The sequence below is a fragment of the Lissotriton helveticus genome, chromosome 6 (assembly GCF_964261635.1).
Source record: "Lissotriton helveticus chromosome 6, aLisHel1.1, whole genome shotgun sequence".
In the NCBI taxonomy this organism is placed as follows: Eukaryota; Metazoa; Chordata; class Amphibia; order Caudata; family Salamandridae; genus Lissotriton; species Lissotriton helveticus.
Window position 1 is genome coordinate 2118146367 of NC_136067.1, and position 19355 is coordinate 2118165721.

The 19355-nt window shown below is 44.2% G+C and overlaps 1 pseudogene; it reads left to right on the plus strand.

Moving 5' to 3' along the window:
- Positions 1-6468: 6468 nt before the first annotated feature.
- On the plus strand, positions 6469-7932 carry LOC144762088 (uncharacterized; annotated as a pseudogene).
- Positions 7933-19355: the final 11423 nt, after the last annotated feature.

A 19355-nucleotide genomic window follows, 5' to 3' on the forward strand; every position in this document is an offset into this window, starting at 1 on the left:
TGACTTCAATGGGAGCCTATGTTCCGACCGAATGCATAGGCTCCCATTGAAGAAAGGAGTGGCTGGGACAAAATCGGGCACCCTGTGGCTGGCACCACAGACGTATAATTCTGCTCCGTATGGCTCGGTAATTCTGAATGCTGTCAGGTTTGGATTGGGATCTTCCTAACACCTACCTTGCATCGTACTCGGTCTGTCTGAAACTTTCCGATTCGGTCAGAAAGACACATTACCAATCTGAATTGGACCGAGCAAATCCCGTTAGGAGGCCTTCCAAACCGCAACGGAATTGGCCCCAATGACTCTATGAACACACAACAAGTCTCTGTGAGCACACTCCACTTAGCTGTTGGCCAGGGAGGCCTTATTCTGCAATCTGTTCTGTCTGCCGCAGGAGGCTGCAAGGAGTGAAGCAGACGAATTCCCTGTTGACGTTTCCAGGAAAGGGAGCTGATCAGCACCAGACCCTGCAGGAAGGAAGCGGAGGGATTCCCTTGAGAGCATTGCCAGGAGTCAGCTGTTTGACGAGGAAGGAACCGAAACAAAGCCAAGTACCACTAGCTTGTCAGGGGGGCCTTTGGGCAGCAGCGAGCAACAGTCTGCCACACTCACAGGTGGGGGTTGCCTAGCAACAGGAGGAAGCAACCAGCAGGAAATGTGCAGGGGGTTACCTTTCAACAAACAAGCAGTGGTAACAACAACCCAGTAGCAAAAACAAGCATTGGCGATTCTAAAACAAATAAAACAAAATATCTGGCAAACAAGCATCGGCTATGCTTACAATATGTATAGCACTCATGGACTTCCTGTATCTATGACCCACACGATTGATCCAAGACCACTGTGGGAGTTGACAGATTGCACAGGAATGAGACATTGTGGATTCTCAACAATATGTATCATCATAAGGTGCTTAAAGTACATTTTCCTAATATCTTTATATAATGAATGAGTCGCTTCCTTGCGGCCTAAAGCCTTCAAGCTTAAATACGTAGTATGGAATTTTGAATCTAGATTTGGGAGAAAATTCTACAGAAACAGGGATATTTATCCCGATTCATTATATCATTCCCCGATTTCCAGCAATACATATTTTTTTCCTTACTTACTTCAACTAATCTGATGTTACTTTTCTGAACATTCATCTTAACGTAATGTTTCAAAGTATATTTATATAAAACACTTAGATTTCTTTGGAGTGAGGTCCAATAAGATTAAGTTATCTGGATACAAAAAGGAATAAGACTTAACATTTTCCAATTTGGGGGGGGGGGCTGTTAAACAAAATTGATTAGGTGAACCAATTATATAAAAGGAAAAAGTAAAGGAGTTAAAATATATCCTTGCTTTAGTTCATAATCAGTCATAATTACATTGGACACTGCTTAAGCATTAGAGCCGTGTTTGTGAACATAATTAGATGATGGGGATTCCCTCATACCCCTTTTAGTCCTTATTCACCAAGTATTTGTGGTCTGACAATAAGCACTCAAATGAATGTCTTGTCGCTAATTATATGCACTGGATTCACGGTACTAACCAATGTCTCCAATAACTCTGAAAACTCCGTAAGAAATGAGGAAATCCTATACTCTCCTGTGAAGCCAGAACATTAAAAGAACAACGTAGCTGGTAGCTGCTCAATAGCGCCTGAACCAAAATGACCTTCAGAGCAATAATTACACATTGTATTGCACTGTCAACAAAGAGCCCAACTAGGTAGTGGTAGTCACCACGCATGTAAACAGAACAGCTCTCCAAACACCCAGTCAGGTAATAAGAGCACCACATGAGGTTCCCCTCATTCTCAGAGCTGGTAACACAACAACGAATCGAAGGTGGTGCAAGCACCCATACGGTACTGTGAAAAGATCCTCGACGAATTTCGTCAGCACATCCATGAACATCCTAGCAAGAATACTCTGCCCCGCCTTGATGTCGGGGCCAGTTAAATACTTTCCTGATTGCTCCTCTAACCCACAAAGAGGTTCCTCTTCCATGTTCAAGGTGAACAGCGAATCATGGGAAATGTAGTTTTTATTCCATGTATCCCGCCCCTCTTCTGCAATCCATGCATTCCTCAGTTGTAGAAACAGTGACAAAAAATCTCTGCCAAACTGCACGGAGATCCGCGAGCGATGGAGTAGGTTACCTCGCGGCGTTCGCACTGACTGCATTGTAAAATCTGTGTAAATGGCATCACGCACAGTGCAGGAGGGTGCTGCTTCACTCTGTCACTCGAGTAGAAGTACTACTAGAGCGGCCGCTTCTTCAACACGAAAGAAACGTTTCTCAATACGAGCGGTAGCACCCACCCACGACCGTCCGTGTTGAGAAACCATGCAGGATAGTTATCCAGAATTTTTCAGAGCTCCTCGGAGTGTGAAAAACTCTGTGAACGGAGGAGAGTTCACCGCCCAGGGTTACTCTGCACTCAACCCAGGCACTAACCAAAAGGCCTTCTCCCACCAGAGTTACCTGTAAGTCCACCTGCAAGTGTGTTTTTACGTGGCCCCCTTCGTCTTTGCACACTAATCTTTAAGACCCTCAGAACTCTGCTCCAACCCAATCCTGGCCGCTCTTGAACTTCTCCTGCCGGAACTTTGAACCTGATGCTGACATCGACCTAAAACGAGAAGGTGAATTTCATGAAAGCATTACCTGATTGTATATGCATTTGTCATGTTTTTCCCTCATTGAATCCTATGGTGCGTTATTGCGCACAAAAGTGATATATTTCGTAACTCCGAAAGTACTTACCTTAGAACTGTGTTCTTGGTCTTAAAAATTATATAGAAAATCTGTGTTATTTTTACACATTGGTCTTGAGTATTTTCTTGTGTGTGCCTCATTTCTTGCGACTGTTTGTAACAACAAATGCTTAGCAGGACCTCCTAATAGGCCTAACTGCTCGCCGACATTACTACAAAATAGAGCATTAGAATTATCTGTTGCTGCCTCTGTACATCTCATGGGGACTCGTGGACTCCCTGCAAGGTGGTCTTCATTTTAGAACACCATATAGAGAGCCAGCCTCCTAGACAAGCGGACAAGGTTGGATAGATGGATTGATAAAGATAATTTTGTAGATAGATATATATACACTTAAAAAGATAGGTACATTGATAGATAGAATGAGAGATTTTCAAAAATAGATAGAAGTAAAAAAGATTGGTAGAGTTGCATAGATAGAGGGACAGTAGATAAATAGATTTATAGACCGGTAGATACATATATGGATGATCAAGTAGACTGGTATATCAACACACGCAGAGGTAGGTAGATAGGATTGAAAAAATAGACTGCACAGCCCAGATTCAATTAGTAATATAATACGTAAATATCTATATATACGCATGACAAACCAGCACTGAAAACAAACTAGAAAGACATACTACCAAGACATACAGACTAAATTGGTTGACAATCATAGCCGTAGTCCTCAATTTATTTACATACAGGTGTGCAGTTATAAATGCATTTTATTGTGAGCGTTCTAAAAAGTGAATCACTTCATAAAGAATAGATTCAAATGGACATCATCTGGTATAATCTGATATATCAGCAATCACATAAACAGTGATCTGTTTTTTGTTAAATATATTGATGTGTTCTCTACCCTTCATAAATAGCTCTTTCATAGGGTAGATTCCTATAAAAACAAAGATTGGAAAAATCGACCCAGCTAGTTTTTTCTTTAAAAAACATTTTCTTATACCTTCTTTGTTCCGTTATTCCGACCTTGGTTTTATATAGGAATCTACTCTATGGAAGAACTATTTAGGAAGTGTAGAAAGTACCTCAATAGGGATTTAATCTACTGCTGCATGCTGTGAATATATTTGACAAGAAACGGATCCTTGTGGATAATAGATATGTCTAGATAGTAAATATGGGTCATGTGATCAAAGACCGAAACGCGTAATGGCAGTGGTGCTGGATGGAAAATAAACGTTAAAAAAGCACTATCTCTGGGTTCGCCTCGTCTCTTCCTAATCATGTGGAGTTGTGGGATGAGTAAAAGGAATAGTAAATATAGGTTGTATCTATTCAGAATTATGAGTATGGCCCTGATGGGTTTTAGTTCCCATCTTGAGTAACTCTATTCTTATTTATATCTTTCTTTTAATCAGGAAGGGGAGTTTATCTTGAAATGTTTAAGAACAGTTCTGACAGATTTGAGCGTGCCTCACCTTAGAGGATACTAGGCGAGTTGATCCTATTGGGATCATAGAATGAATGGGTAAACATGTAGTGAAGTGATGTTTGGTGTTGGCCTGTATAACATAGTCTTGATGGGACCACTAGGATAATTTATCATACAAGATAAGTTTATTTCATAAAAATCTTTCTAAAAGAATGCATTGTCTGGTACAAAATCAAGAAACAGAAGAATAAGATGGTCTACCCGACCCCTGTTTTAAGACAACTGAAAAGTGTATTTTCTTTTTACATAGATTGTTTAAGATTTAAGCTAATGTGGTTTTATCTGATATATGTCCTATGTTCTCTATGGAGGCAAATACTGTATTATTCGTTAGGAGGGATATATTCTTGTTGTCCTGAAGAAGATGGTCTTATCCTGTTTTATCCACAGAAACCCGGCAATGCCTAGTTTTGTTAAATTTGAGGAACAAAGTTTCACGTTAAGAAAAACCTCAGACAGTGCGATTACTCTAATTGATTCCTGCAAATTAATTTTTTTTATAACAAATGTGTAATATAACAAATGTGTATGTCTTATATGTGGTCTCTCTTGCTACTGTGTATTTGTTTGACATATCGCCAAATTATTTTTTTTAATCTAGTTTTAGGTTGATTAAACTTGAACTTTGTGAGAAAATATATATATATATATATATATATATAAATATATATGTATATATATATATATATATATATATATATCCATCCTGCTCCGGAGAGTAAATGGCACGTACTCATGATCGGTAGGAATAGGGCAAATTTATTGGTTCAGGTCTCCCACGACCCCGCAAAGACAGAGAGACGCGTTTCGCCTGCGCAGCAGACTTTGTCAATCCCATTTGGCGCCTAATTTTTAAAAGTATATATAGCCCTCCCCTTTAATGCAGGCACTGATAAACATGAAAAACAGACTACATAGGTAAATTCATGTATATATATATTGCTCGATATTAAACTTGATAATCAAGGTTTGTTTTGGTGGTACATTTGATGGCTGGTGTTTATGAGTGTATGATGGTGTAAGTGGTGATAAACAATAGAGGTGATAGAATCTAGTTTTCCAAGAAAATGTATTTGTGACGATTAAGTCTTACATGGAACCCTGTCTCTTGGAGTAACAGGGCCTCTTTCTATTACATTGACGTAAATGGTTCTAAACCTCCTGTTCCATGACTAGATATGGTCAGAGTCTTGGATCTCTAGAGTTACACTATGTCGAAGATGCTCAGATTATCTTTCCGGCCTATGCCATGCTCTCTGATAGTATACCGTATTCCCTTGCAGCAGTTGCTTATGTTTAGTGCCACTCTTGTGATGCTCTGTCTTTCATCGTCCATTCACTGAAAAAGCGTCCATTTTGTATTTTTTGTAAGGCTGTGTGATACTAAAAAGCATTCTCTGGATAAGAAAGGAGGCATCTTGCTCCTTTGGATTTAACATTGTAGTGTGTCCTAGGGAGAGGGTCTCACTCAATGAACAAGGAACCTTCTCTGATGTCTTGGTTGCTATTTTAGTCCGCACTCCTCAATAGAAGGGGATTGTGGAAGGAAGGATTGTATAACCTTACTTTGCCTACTGCATCTTCACATTGAAAGTGTAATCTAGAATTTCATAATGGACTCTCTATTTAAGCTTATCGTGTGTGTTTTAAAAAAATATCTTTTTCTAACAAGTGAAACAAATGCGGTAATTATCAAAAAAGGTGAAGGCATTAAACATCACTTGTGTGGGAAGTGGTGTAAAAACATTATGCCTCGAGATCATTCCCATGAAGGCTAATGCCTCGCCAACTACAGCTGGAAACCCATAGTGTTCAATGAGGTCTGCACTTGGATCTTAGGGATCAGCTGATCTACACAGAAGACATAATATACTGAACAAACTGAAGCAAGTCTGATGAGATGCTCATTACGAAGGAAGAGCTAACGTAGTATAGGAAAGAAAACAAAGAAGAGAAACGGTGTGAATATGTAGAAGATGACAACACATGTATTAGGGGGAGAAAGAACAAGTGCGACATCACAACCTTCCTACTGGAGAAAAAACATTTAATGGATTGACTGTGGAAAAGAGTTTTTAACAATGAAAGATCTAATGCAGCATCAACGTGTCCACATAGCAGAGAAACCATATAAATGTGCTGAATGTAATAAAGTGTTCGGAAGATGGAAGACTCTAAGGCAGCATCAACAAATCCAAACAGGGGAGAAACCATATGGCTGTACGGAATGTGACATGGCATTTATTAGAAAGGAACACCTAATGATACATCAGAAGATCCACACTGGGGAGAAACCGTATAAATGCACTGAATGTAGCAAAGGATTTATAACAAATAAACAGCTAAAACATCATCAAAAAATCCACACTGGAGAGAAACCATATCTATGTACAGAGTGTGACAAAGCATTAATAACAAATGTACAGCTGAAACAACATCAGAAAATCCACACTGGTGAGAAACCGTATGAATGTACAGAATGCAACAAAGCATTTGTAAGAACTCGAGAGCTAAAACGACATCAGAAAATCCACACTGAGGAGAAACCATATCAATGTGCACAGTGTGGCAAAGCATTTACAACTAATGGAGTGCTAAAACGACATCAGAAAATCCACACTGGGGAGAAACCATATCAATGTACAGAGTGTGACAAAGCATTCATAACAAATGGAGGGCTACAACAACATCTGAAAATCCACACAGGAGAGAAACCATATGGATGTACAGAATGTGACATGGCATTTATTAGAAAGGCACACCTAATAATACATCAGAAGATCCACACTGCGGAAAAACCGTATGAATGCGCTGAATGTAGCAAAGGATTTATAACAAATTAACAGCTAAAACATCATCAACAAATCCACACTGGAGAGAAACCGTATCTATGTACAGAGTGTGACAAAGCATTTATAATAAATCTAAGGCTGAAACAACATCAGAAAATCCACACAGGGGAGAAACCATATGAATGTACAGAATGCAACAAAGCATTTAGAACAAATGGAGAGCTAACACAACATCAGAAAATCCACACTGGGGAGAAACCGTATGAATGCACAGAATGCAACAAAGCATTTAGAACAAACGGAGAACTAAAACGACATCAGAAAATCCACACTGGGGAGAAACCATATCAATGTGCACAGTGTGACAAAGCATTTATGACAAATGGAGAGCTAAAACAACATCAGAAAATCCACACTGGGGAGAAACCATATCAATGTACAGAGTGTGACAAAGCATTCATAACAAATGTAAGGCTAAAACAACATCAGAAAGTCCACATTGGAGAGAAACCATATGTATGTATTGAATGTGACAAGGGATTTATTACAAGGCAAAGATTAGTACTACATCAGAAATGCTACACAGGAGAGAAACAATATCAATGTGCACAGTGTGGCAAAGCATTTATAACAAATCCAGAGCTGAAAAGACATAAACAAAAACATACTGGGGAGAAACCATATCAATGTACAGAGTGTGACAAAGCATTCTTAACAAATGGAGAACGAAAGCAACATCAGAAAATCCATACTGGGGAGAAACCATATCAATGTACAGAGTGTGACAAAGCATTTACAACAAAAGGGAAGCTAAAACGACATCAAAAAATCCATACTGGGGAGAAACCATATCAATGTACAGAGTGTGGCAAAGCATTTAGAACAAGTGGAGTGCTAAAACGACATAAGAAAGTCCACACTGGGGAGAAATGATTTCACTGTACAGAGTGTAACAAAGCATTGTTAACAAATGGAGATCTGATGTGACAAAGAATTTGTAACCAATAGAGAGCTAAAAACATCAGAAAGACCACACTGGAGAACAACCATATCAATGTACAGAATGCGACAAGGGATTTTTTAGAAAGCAAAATTTAATTAAACATCGGAACGTTCATACAGGCGAGAAACCATATCAATGTAATGACTGTCACAAAACATTCATAACAAATCTCGATCTAAAATGACATTAGAAAATCCACATGGCCAGAAATACTATGTACTTACAGAATGTAATAGAGTTTTAAATAGGAAGAATAAGCTAATACAGCATCAACAAATTCATATTATGGAGTAACCATATTAATGCACAGAATGCAACAAGGGAATAGATACAAAACAAAATTTGATATGACATTAGAATGCTCACACAGGAGAGAAACTATATAAATGTATTGAACGTGAGAGTGCATTCATAAGAAATGGAGAGCTAACACAATATCAAACGTCCCCACTTAAAACTGCACTGCATGTGGCAAGGTATTTATTTGCAAGGGAGAGTTAAAACAACATTAGAAAATCCACACTGGGAAAATCTGTATGAATGTAGAGAATGCAACGGTAATCTTAATTAAGTGACTGTATGAATGTACAGAAAGTAACGAGGCATTTATTAGAAGGACACAACCAATATAACATCAGAAGTTCCACAGAGTGGAAAAACCATATGCATGCACTAACTGAGACAAGGCGTTTGTTAAAAAAACAACCTAAAACGACTTCTGAAAGTTCATACAGGAGAGAAATTACATGAATGTACTGAATTTAACAAAGCATTTTTTTAGAGCGGCACAGCTAAGGTACTATCAAAGTCCACACAGGGAAGAAAGTAATGACACAGAGAATGCATACCACACCAAATGTTTCCTGGCATTGTCCAAAAAGAACGATTTAACAAAACATCAAAAAGTCTACCCTGGGGAGGAACCATATGAATGAATGGAATGTGACAATTCTTTTATTGGCAGGGCTCAGCTACAATAACAGTAATTCAGCACAAAGGAGAAAGTCATGATGGTGGAGAATGCATATCACTGCACTCAATGTGGAAAGGCATCTCTTACACGGGCAAAGCTAATGTAACATCAGAAAGTCATCACTAGTAGGCACGAGTCCGCCACACAGGAGCAACACCATACGAATATACTGAAAGTGAGAAAGCCATCATTACAAAGGGATCATTAATGCAACATCCGAAAATACGACACTGGGAAGTAACTAAAGCAATACATGTGACCAGGTGCTGATCCAATAGTCCAAATTGGCAGAAACAACTTTTTATGGAAAAGCGTTTTCCACAGGAGAAACCTAATGTGTCAACATGCATTCCAGGGAGTAACTCTATCTGTCTTCAGTGTGACAAGACATTCATTACAAGGGAATAGGTCATGCTTGATCAGACATTATACACTGGAGAGAAATTACTTAAATATTATAAACATGGAACATTTCCTACCAACTCAATCTTATGAGGCATCAAAGGCCGCCCGGATTTAAAATGCACTGATTGTGAAGTCTTTCATTTTAAACATTCATCAGTTGCTATGTCAAAAAATCCACACCTGCTCACAGTGTTGTTTCGTACAGGTACCCCAATATAGGCTCAGGTAATAACCAAACCTTTCACCTATATCCCCCCTGCCATTATACTACATAGTGAGTCTTGGTAGTGACCTTTTACCTAGTTACGGTACTGCTTACAGGACATGGGGTTTTCTCAGAAAAACTAGCCTCATCCATTATGCATGAGGATTCTTGAAATCTCAGCAGGATTATCATCTCTTACACAATAACTATATATAACGGTCATTCCTTCCGTCATCCTAATCCTACATGCCACAGCAAGGTAGATCCCCTGAGGGTACCACTTTGGGTCTATAAGCACAATATCTTTGCTGAGGCAAAGAGGAGAAGGACTTCCATGCTGACACACTGACGCGAGACGCTGAGGTTCCTGCACGCAGACTCTCCAGCTCGCAGTGGTCTGACATCCCTCGCGGTGTGTCCATCTTTAGACCAAGACAGGGTCCCACAGTCTCTCACTTCAGGTAATGGGGTTGGCTTTATCCTAGGGGGATTCTTGGCTCTACACCTACATACATGTTAGGTACACGTAGGTACATCTAGATAGTGTTGCATTCTAGGAGTACGCATTTATTATTGTCATGTATGTTATATACTGGTCTGTATTCATTTTTCTAGCACTACGGTAGGAATCTAGCATCCGTTTACTCTTTTGGTGCTTATAATCATTTAGATCTGTTTGTCTTACGGTTGTTTCAGCACACCTTTTATGTAGTAGAATGATGCTGGTTCAATAAATGCTTATTGAAAAACTTCTCCAGCGTTTATTCTGTGTATTACTCTGAGACAAAAATGAGCACGAGTAACTGAGCGAAAAGTACTGCACTGTTTCCACGATCCCTGATGGCACAGAGTTGTTATGTTCAATAGTTGCTAGAAACTATACTCTCTTTGGTTAAGTAGGGTTTATAGCGGCACTGTGAGCTAGCTGGTATACAGGTTAACATACCCGGTGGGGGTGTCTGGAATATGCTGGACACCAATCCTGCAGTGTGTGTTGTCTGAACGTGCAGATCCTATATATGTTTATAGGAACTACACGACAACAGCTATATGGGGATGAAGTAACAGCACAATGTGGAACAAGGGAACATAAACAGTGGCAGTCATCAAAGGTGCCAACGGATTAGTCAACAAAAGGTTCCAGGACAACTTGCCCCTTTCCTACAGAGGCGACAATATGCAAACTCCAGATAGCAGCAAATGGACAGAAAGCAACAGCTACATTTCTTTACCTATACCCAGTCTGCTGTAGGTTTAAGGGCTATTCTGGCTACCTCGTGATAAGACCTGGTGCTGCCTATTTACTCAGTTATGAGATTTGCTCTGCAAGGCCTTCTAGGGCTCATATCCGCAGTTTTGGGCTCATTGGTGCAGTTTGTTATCTAGGATGTTATGTTCTTGCTGTTTATCATTGGCATTTTGTTTATTTCATTAAACAATACTACCCAGGAGAGGCAAGTGGAGTTTTAGGGTCAGATGAAAGTCAGATGCCACTGGCCTTAGGTATTTGCAGCCTGAGGTATGTGTGTATGCGGTTTATGGTTTCATGTGGGACAGGAGGTGCCACCATTTGTACAGACATTGCAGGACAGTTTGCTGAACAACCTGCGAATAAAAGGCCTCTACTTAGAGCAGTGATTACAATCTCCTATATCACATGTAGGCAACAATTGTATTCTTTCTCCTTTTGCACCATGTATTTTTTTTTAACATGCTGATCTGTAATAAAATAAATATTTGCTGAAAGTACCGACTGCAATCCTAGATGGTTGAACACTGTAAACTATCTTATACTATACAGTGTATAGAGTTAATCACCTTTCTAAAGCGCTCCAATGTCCTTTCAGACTATGTCCGCTTAATAGAAAAAAACAAGTAAATAAATCTGTTTGCCTGAATAGGGAAAGACAAAGCTGGTCTTATCTCTCCTCGAGCCTTATTCCAAAAGGATACATTCTCTGGCCAGCCTTGGAGGGGAGGGAGGGGGTTAATGAGGAGAATCAAACAGATGGTTTATATTTAGAAGCCATGGAGAGGGATCAGAAATGTCAGCAATGTGTACCCCACCTTTCAATCTCATAAAATGTGAGCTCCTGGTTGAAAGACCCCCTTAGTTTCTTCCAATGTGAATAAATGGTCTAATACTACCCTCGGTGTCTTGCAATGATGTGAATGTGACAAAAATTCCTTCCTTCCTGATCTTTTCTAAAAAATAGATTATTTATTTTCTCAAGAGGTTTTATAAAGCTTGTACATGATCCAAAAGAATCAGAAGCCAGTGCATACGAAAAGATTGTTTTCGTTTCATATTTAAGCGCAGTAAAACTTTTAAACCATCAACACATGAGAGAGACATTGCATCAATTTTAGCAACTCTGTACCCGCATATTTGGATTGAGGCAGGTGATTGGATAACACATCCAGTGATGTGTGCTGTTTACAAAGTTGACTCCTGGTCGCCGCGCATCATGACAAAGCCCTTTCCCTGTTTTCAAGTCTGTTATAATTAGGGCTCCTGGTTTTATGGTATTTGTTTAAAACATTTCTGCCTGTATATATCCATATTTATTTTTTGGCCTTCCTATAAGTATTCATCCATATTTATTTGTTTGCAAGAAAATGTAGTTAAAATTGGTACATTTCCACATTTAGTTAACTGATAAACATGCACACATTCTTTGATACCTGTCACATTTTAGCAAATCCAGCAGTCGAATATAGCAAAATACTACACCCAAGGGGCTTGGCCAAGATGGCGGCACGGTAGGACGCCAGACTCTTCTCCTCCGGCCCTGCCAAATCATCCACTTTGTATTTGCCCCATTCCCCGACATAGAACTTTCCTGACATCGACTCCTGCTTATCCTGGAGCTCGGTGAGGCAGTATTTGGATCGCCTGAGCCCGCCTGCCTGATCCCTCGGCGAAGCGCCCTGATGGTCCTGCGGCCATGGCAGAAGCCGCGAGTCCAACTCTGGCGAGAGCCCCGGCCCCTGGGAGCAACAGAACGCCTCGTGGGCATTGACTGCCGCCGCTACCACTATCTGTAGGTCCTGTGAACCGGGTGTCCTCCACCACCTGAGGTGGCATGCCAGGCCTCGGACACGACCTATCGGGCGGCCACCATCTTGTTGCTTTCCTCGCCAGGGCTTGCATCGGCTGGCCCCATCTACTTTGCAGCTACTGACTCCATGGCCGCCTACCGCAACACAGATTGGAAGCCCGGAGACCCGGGAGACTCCTTCATCCGGAAGCAGTGGGTCTTCCTGGGACGCGGCTGGACGGGCAATCGCCCTCCACTCGCCCTTCTAGCATTGGCCTGCATGGACACTGGCAGCAACCTCCTGAGGGCCTAAGCAACTAGCAGATCACTGTCACAGTCCGTAACGGCCTGCAGGTGCGTTCTCCACCCTGCACCCGCGGGATCCGTGGCCCGGTCCGGGGAGACCCAGGAGCCGCCATTTTGCTTTCCGCCCGCTAGAGACTGTGGGGCCCAAAGCCTGGTTAGGGGGACCTACTTGACATTCCGGGGAGGAGAGAGCTCACTGAGAGGCTCGCCAGACCCGCAGCGAGCCCAGGACGTCTGATTGTGAGATATTCCTCGCCCGGCAGCCATTGGCTGACTACTCACGGGTGAGTCGCACGGAGCTGATCGGATAAATGGGGGGGTCCTTTGAACGCTGCTCTTGGGCTCTAACATCACTCCTTGCCCGTTGCCTGACGGCTGGCCACTCCCTGGTGAGTCACTCTGCACTGGGGCATTGGGTGTCGGGACTACTGGTGCACCCACGCAACACTTACACATATAGCCCCGAGACATTAGATTGCGGCAAGAAGGCTTCTAAAGAAGCGGCACTCTCCATCCAACCCACTCTGCGTTGCTATGCAACCAAGGTGCCCTCGGCCCTAGCCAGTGCTCCTCGCTCGGTGACACTTGGGTCATTGACCGGATAGAAGAGATAGGCCCATTGGATACCTCTGCTGGGCCCTAACATTACTCTGGGCACCGCCTGATCTGGCACTTCGACCCTCAGCAGAGGGTGCTCTGACGTCAGGTGCTGCCGTTGGTAGCACTGCAGCTTTCACCTGGGATTACAAGACTCGACAGCCCCCACACTCTCAGTACCCTTTTAACTAAAGGCTGAACCCTGATCCCGGGCCAGGCTCTGTAGCGGGGGCGGCTGTGAAGCGTCTAGCTTGCGTCTTGATCTCCATCCACCTTCTACACTTCGGTGTGCAGAGATGGCCACAGCCCGAGCGCGAAGGGAAGAATCCCTTAAGGAACTTTTGCTCAAGCAACCGGGGGATCCGAGACTTCCCAAAGAACATTTAAAGACCAAAGACATGCTGACCCCGTTTAAGAGGCTGATAGTCTGGTCACAAAGACCTTCATGCTGGAACTGTTCTCTGCCATTAAGGAAGACTTCTTGGAGCTGAAAGGGGAGCTTGCATCCGTTCTCAAAGAGGGACGACGGGATGTTGATGAGCTGGGAGAGAGGGTAGCTGCACTGGAGGAGCATGAGCTGGTGAGGGAGGATGATCTTCACCAACTACAACAGTAGGTTCTTCGACTGTGGGACCAAAATCTAGACAATCTGGCCCACACGGAGGATCTTGAAAACCGGTCCAGGAGGAATAACATCCGCATGCGTGCGGTGCCCTGGAGAGCGAGGACTTGCGAGACTGTCATGTCCCTCTTCCAGCAAATACTAGATGAAGATTGTCCGCAAAAAATCCAGGTGGACCACGTCCACCGTGTGGGCCTCCCCAGAGGCGGGAAATCCCCCCTGCCCGATGTGCTAGTCTGTGTTCAGGACTTTCAGCTGAAGGAGCAGATCCTATGGATTGTGAGAGCTGCGCAGCCGATCCAGTTCCAGGGGCACACACCGGCCCTCTTTCAAGACCTGCCCGCAGTGACTCTTGCTAAGTGGAGGGATTTCCGCTTCGTCATATCCCATCTCCGGGACAAAGGGATTCCGTACTCTTGGGGCCATCCCTTTCACCTCATCTTCAAGCATCAAGGGAAGTTAAGGCAGATACATTCCCTCACGGAAGGTTCGGACCTCCTGGGAATTGCTGCTGAGCCGAATCAGGTGCCGAAAGACAGTCCCTTCCAGCAAGTCAGGAGTAAACTTCCATGATGGCAGACAGTTGGCAAACCGTCGACCTCCACCAAACCAGGCCTTGAAGAGATGGCGAAAGAGTGCGACGCAGTCCTCTCACAACTTACGCAGTCCCAAGATCGCCTGTGCACCTGTGAGTCGCCTCCACTTACACCAAGGGAATGGTGGATGAGTTGAGGAGCCGGAGGAGCCCGGAGTGGTCCATCCCTTCAGACTCCCTAGACTCTTCCCTGCAGCTCGTAGGCTTCCTGGTACTGAGCTTGAAGACTCTTCATCAGGGTCCTGTTTCCTCCGGATGACCCCTGGATTTTCCTTACTCTGACAGACTCTCGTCATGTTTCAATTTTGATATTTTTACCTTTTGTTCGTGGGTGTGGGTGGGTTCTCTACTCAGTGAGTCCTTTTATCGGTACCATGCATGGCGGCTGCGCGCACGTGGTCCTCTTCTGCCCTTCTTTTATCGCTGGCCGGCGCATCCTCCCACATAGCTCTGCTGGCCCCTTCCTTCTCTTCTGGATCTTAAAATAGTCAGTCTCAATGTCCGGGGTCTCAACAACCCAATAAAGCGGAGCGCGGTCTTGTCCTTACTAGAACATTCCAGGGGGGACATTTATCTCATTCTCATTCAAGAAACCCACCTATTGCAGTTGGACACCCACGAATGTACCACGGTCACTTCCATCACCAGTTCTGGTCCTCTACCAACAGTAAAAAGGGAGGAGTGGTTATTCTTGTGGACAAACACTGTAGGGGCTCTGTGATAGGGTCAGTCACAGAAATCAAGGGACGCCTTTTAGCGCTGTGACTCCACGTCGGTTCCTCTTCCTGCACTATTGCTTCCATCTATTTCCCTAATGATCGACCAGATAATTTTTTGTTGGAGGCCTGTGCTGAGGTGTTGCATTCTCCAGACCCAGCGGTAGTAGTAGGGGGTGACCTTAATCTCGTGATGAACGGCAAACAGGATCGTTCTGGCTCATGCATTGGCGGCGGCGGCGTCCTGTCAGTGAAGGGAAGGGAGTGGTTGTGAGAGGTGGGGATTAGAGATGCTTGGCGCTGTACACCCTAACGAGATAGATTTTCCATATTACTCGGCCGCTCACAAAACGTATGCTCGTCTCAACCACTTCCTAGTTACTCCAGCTGCTTGGGCCCTGGTTACGGACTCTACTATTGAAGCTCAGGTCCTCTCTGACCACGCACACATTACCCTAGCTTTGCGCTTCCCCACTGCGTGTCCTGCTTTCAAACCACGCTGTCACCTGCGAGATTCCTTGCTCAGGTCCCCAGATGTGGTTACCGACGTCAGGCGATGCATTACTGATTATATAGCAACTAATGACAGGGCTGACACACCACTCTCTTAGGTATGGGAGGCACTTAAGCTAGTAGCGCGAGGTGCCCTCATTGCTAAAGCCGCCTATGAGAATAAGACCAGACGGGAGAAACGCGTGGAACTGGAGGCCACCGTTAAAGAATTAGAGACCATACATAAACACACTGGTGCTCCCCGCATATGGCGGCAGCTAGAAAAGGAGCGCCTTCAGCTCTGCCGTTTGGACCTCGACCAGGCTGAACATGCTGTGATCGACCTGAAACATAAATATTTTGTTGGCTCCAATAAAGGGGGCCGCATGTTAGCGCATTGTTCGCAGAGCTAGCAAGAAGCTCACTCGGTTAAATCTCTGCGTGATGGGTTCAGTCGACTCCCAAATAGTTTCATCCTTCCGTTCCTTTTACCACTCCCGCTATGTGGTTGATCCCTCCCTGCTGCCTGATCCTACCGAATACCTGAGAGATGCTGCAGTGACACCTCTGCCCGAGAGCGAAGCTGCCGTCCTGGAAGCGCCTATTCGCATTGAGGAAGTTATCTCTGCGATCACCCGGCTGAAGCTCCAGAAGGGCCCCCGGCCGGATGGCTTCAGTGCCTTTTTTTACAAAACCTGCTGTGCTGACCTCGCTCCTCTACTCACCCGCCTGTTTAACTCATTCGTGGACTCGGGATTCCTCACCCCCTCTATGCTACAGGCATCTATATCAGTTATCCTCAAGCTGGGTAAGGACCCTGAACTTTGTAGTTCCTACCGGCCGGTCTCCTTGTTGAATATAGAGGCAGAACTGTTTTCCAGTATTTTAGCACATAGGTTGAACCCCCACATGCCGGGCCTAGTCGACCCAGATCAGTCTGGTTTCATTCCAGGATGGCAATGTGGAGACAATACTAAACGCCTTTGCCATCTAATCGATAGGGTACAGCGGTCCAAAGAGGAGGCCTTTCTCCTGGCGATCGATGCAGAAAAGGCTTTCTACCATGTGCACTGGCCGTATCTATTCGTCACTCTAGAACGCTCTGGGATGGGACCCTGATTCCGATGCTGGATCGCGAGCATCTACAGTGCCCCCCAGGCGGCTGTTCAAGGCAATGGCTTACTCTGTGAGCAATTTGGAGTGGAGCGTGGAACATGACAGGGGTGCCCCCTTTCCCCCTACTTTTTGCTCTATATATGGAGCCCTTGGCTCAGCGACTTCGAAATAACCCCCAAGCACAGGGTATCCCCTTTGGTTTAGACCATCACCTCATTAGCTTATACACAGACAACATTATCTTTTCAATTGCACACCCCCTGTCCTCTCTACCGGCCATCATGCAGGACCTTCAGAAATTCAGTCAGTTTTCTGGCTTCAAAACACACAGAAATCCAAAGTACTCAATCTTTCCACTAGCCAAAACACGGAAGAGGCTCTCCGGCTTCAGTTTCCCTTTTACTGGGTATCCGGGGGACTCACATACCTTGTCTTGACTCTCCACAAGAGTCTAGTGAAAACAGAAGAGGTGAACTACTCTGCTCTATCCCAAATCCGCGTGGACTTCTACCGCTGGCGTCACCTACCCCATACGTGGTTTGGGAGATTATCCGTGATTAAAGTGAACGCCCTACCAGGCGCCATATACTTGTTCCAAACCCTGTCGCTGGATCCCCCGCCACAAGCCCTACGACAAATACAGGCGGCAATCGAGGGCTTCATTTGGGTCCTGATCACACCGCGATTACACAAAACCCAACTCCAATGACCCAAGAAGTATGGGGGACTAGCCTTCCCTAATATCACTCGATATTTCCATGCTTCACTCTTAGGGTATTTAGTGGAATGGAACCGTCCCCAAACAAATATTGGGTATTCATGGATCAGACGGTCACGGGCCACCACATCATGCCTGGTTGCTAAGGTCGGGCCGCGCTTGGGGACTTTACTCCTCACCAGTCACACAATCTACAATGCTAGCTTGGGACAGAGTCTCTCAGAGAGCCAACCTGACCTCATTCCCTTCTCCCCTGACCCTGCTTTTCTCAAATCCCACCTTCCCGTCGGGAATGTCCACCAAGGCTGTAGCGAGCTGGGTGGAGGTGGGGTGTAAACGATTGGGGCACTTATTTGACCTTCAGGGCCTTATCCCCTTTAAGGATGCGGGCTAAAAATTACCAGCCACTGATATTATTTACACTCACAGATGATACATTGGATTTCGGAACCTGGGACGCGTCATCTAGCTTTCTGGCCAATTAAGCCATTTGAGAAATGGATACTTACCAATAAAAGTTGATAAAAGCCATATCTCCAAAACCTACTCCTTCCTTACCTCAGCCCTCTCACGGTCCCGCACTGCCAGTAGAAACGCTGGGAAACAGAGCTAGGGCATGCATTGTCAGATAAGGAGTGGGAAGAAATTTTCTACCGGTCATGCCACACTACGTACTCTGTGAGCCACACTGAGACAGCTTTTAAAATCGCTACCTATGGTACTACACCTCGAAAAGCTAGCCCAATGGCAATCACAATGTAATGGCCTCTGTGGAGGGGGTGCGGTAATCCTGGGACTCTTCTTCACTTACTTTGCCATTGCTCCAAACTAACCCGCTACTGGAAACAGATTCTAGATGACACAGACCTGGCCGTCAACACTTCCATGCCCCGGCTTCCTGCTTACACACTCTTAGGCCTCCCCAATGTGATAACCTTTTCCTTGTGCTCGACTAGGGGGCGACAGATGGCACTTGCACTGAATGCTGCTCATAGGGTAATACTGACAAGGTGGAAATCAGACAAAGTACCCGATTACACAAACTAGCTACACCAATTATGGAATCCTCTAGCGATGGAGAGACATTCCATGGTGGCAGGAGGGAAGGGTAAAGATTATGCCAAAACTTGGGCCTCTTTTCTAACTATTCTCTCCACTGAATTCCGAGAATTTACCTGCCCACAATACCTCTGTATCCTGAACTTAGTTCCAGATGCCACTGCAATCACCCCATAAGTGTGTGAATTGTCGGATATTTCCCTCCCCCGAAAGTGATGACCCCCTGTAGCACCTAGGGCCCACGGAATGACGCGCATGTCTTTACTTTGCTTTTATGCTCACTGAACAGAGGGGTGGGGGTGGGAGGGGTTTTAAGTTTTTTGTTGTTGCTGTTTTCTATTGTTTCTAGGTTATGTTTATTGTTCAGATATGGAACACGTATTAGAGGCTACGGACTTCAGCAGATCGCATTCCCGATACCATGGACTCATTGCTTCTTAATTGATCTGCCTGCTTGTCCTTGGTGCTGCCAAACTGTTTCTATTTCTTCCTTTGTGGACGCGGCCGG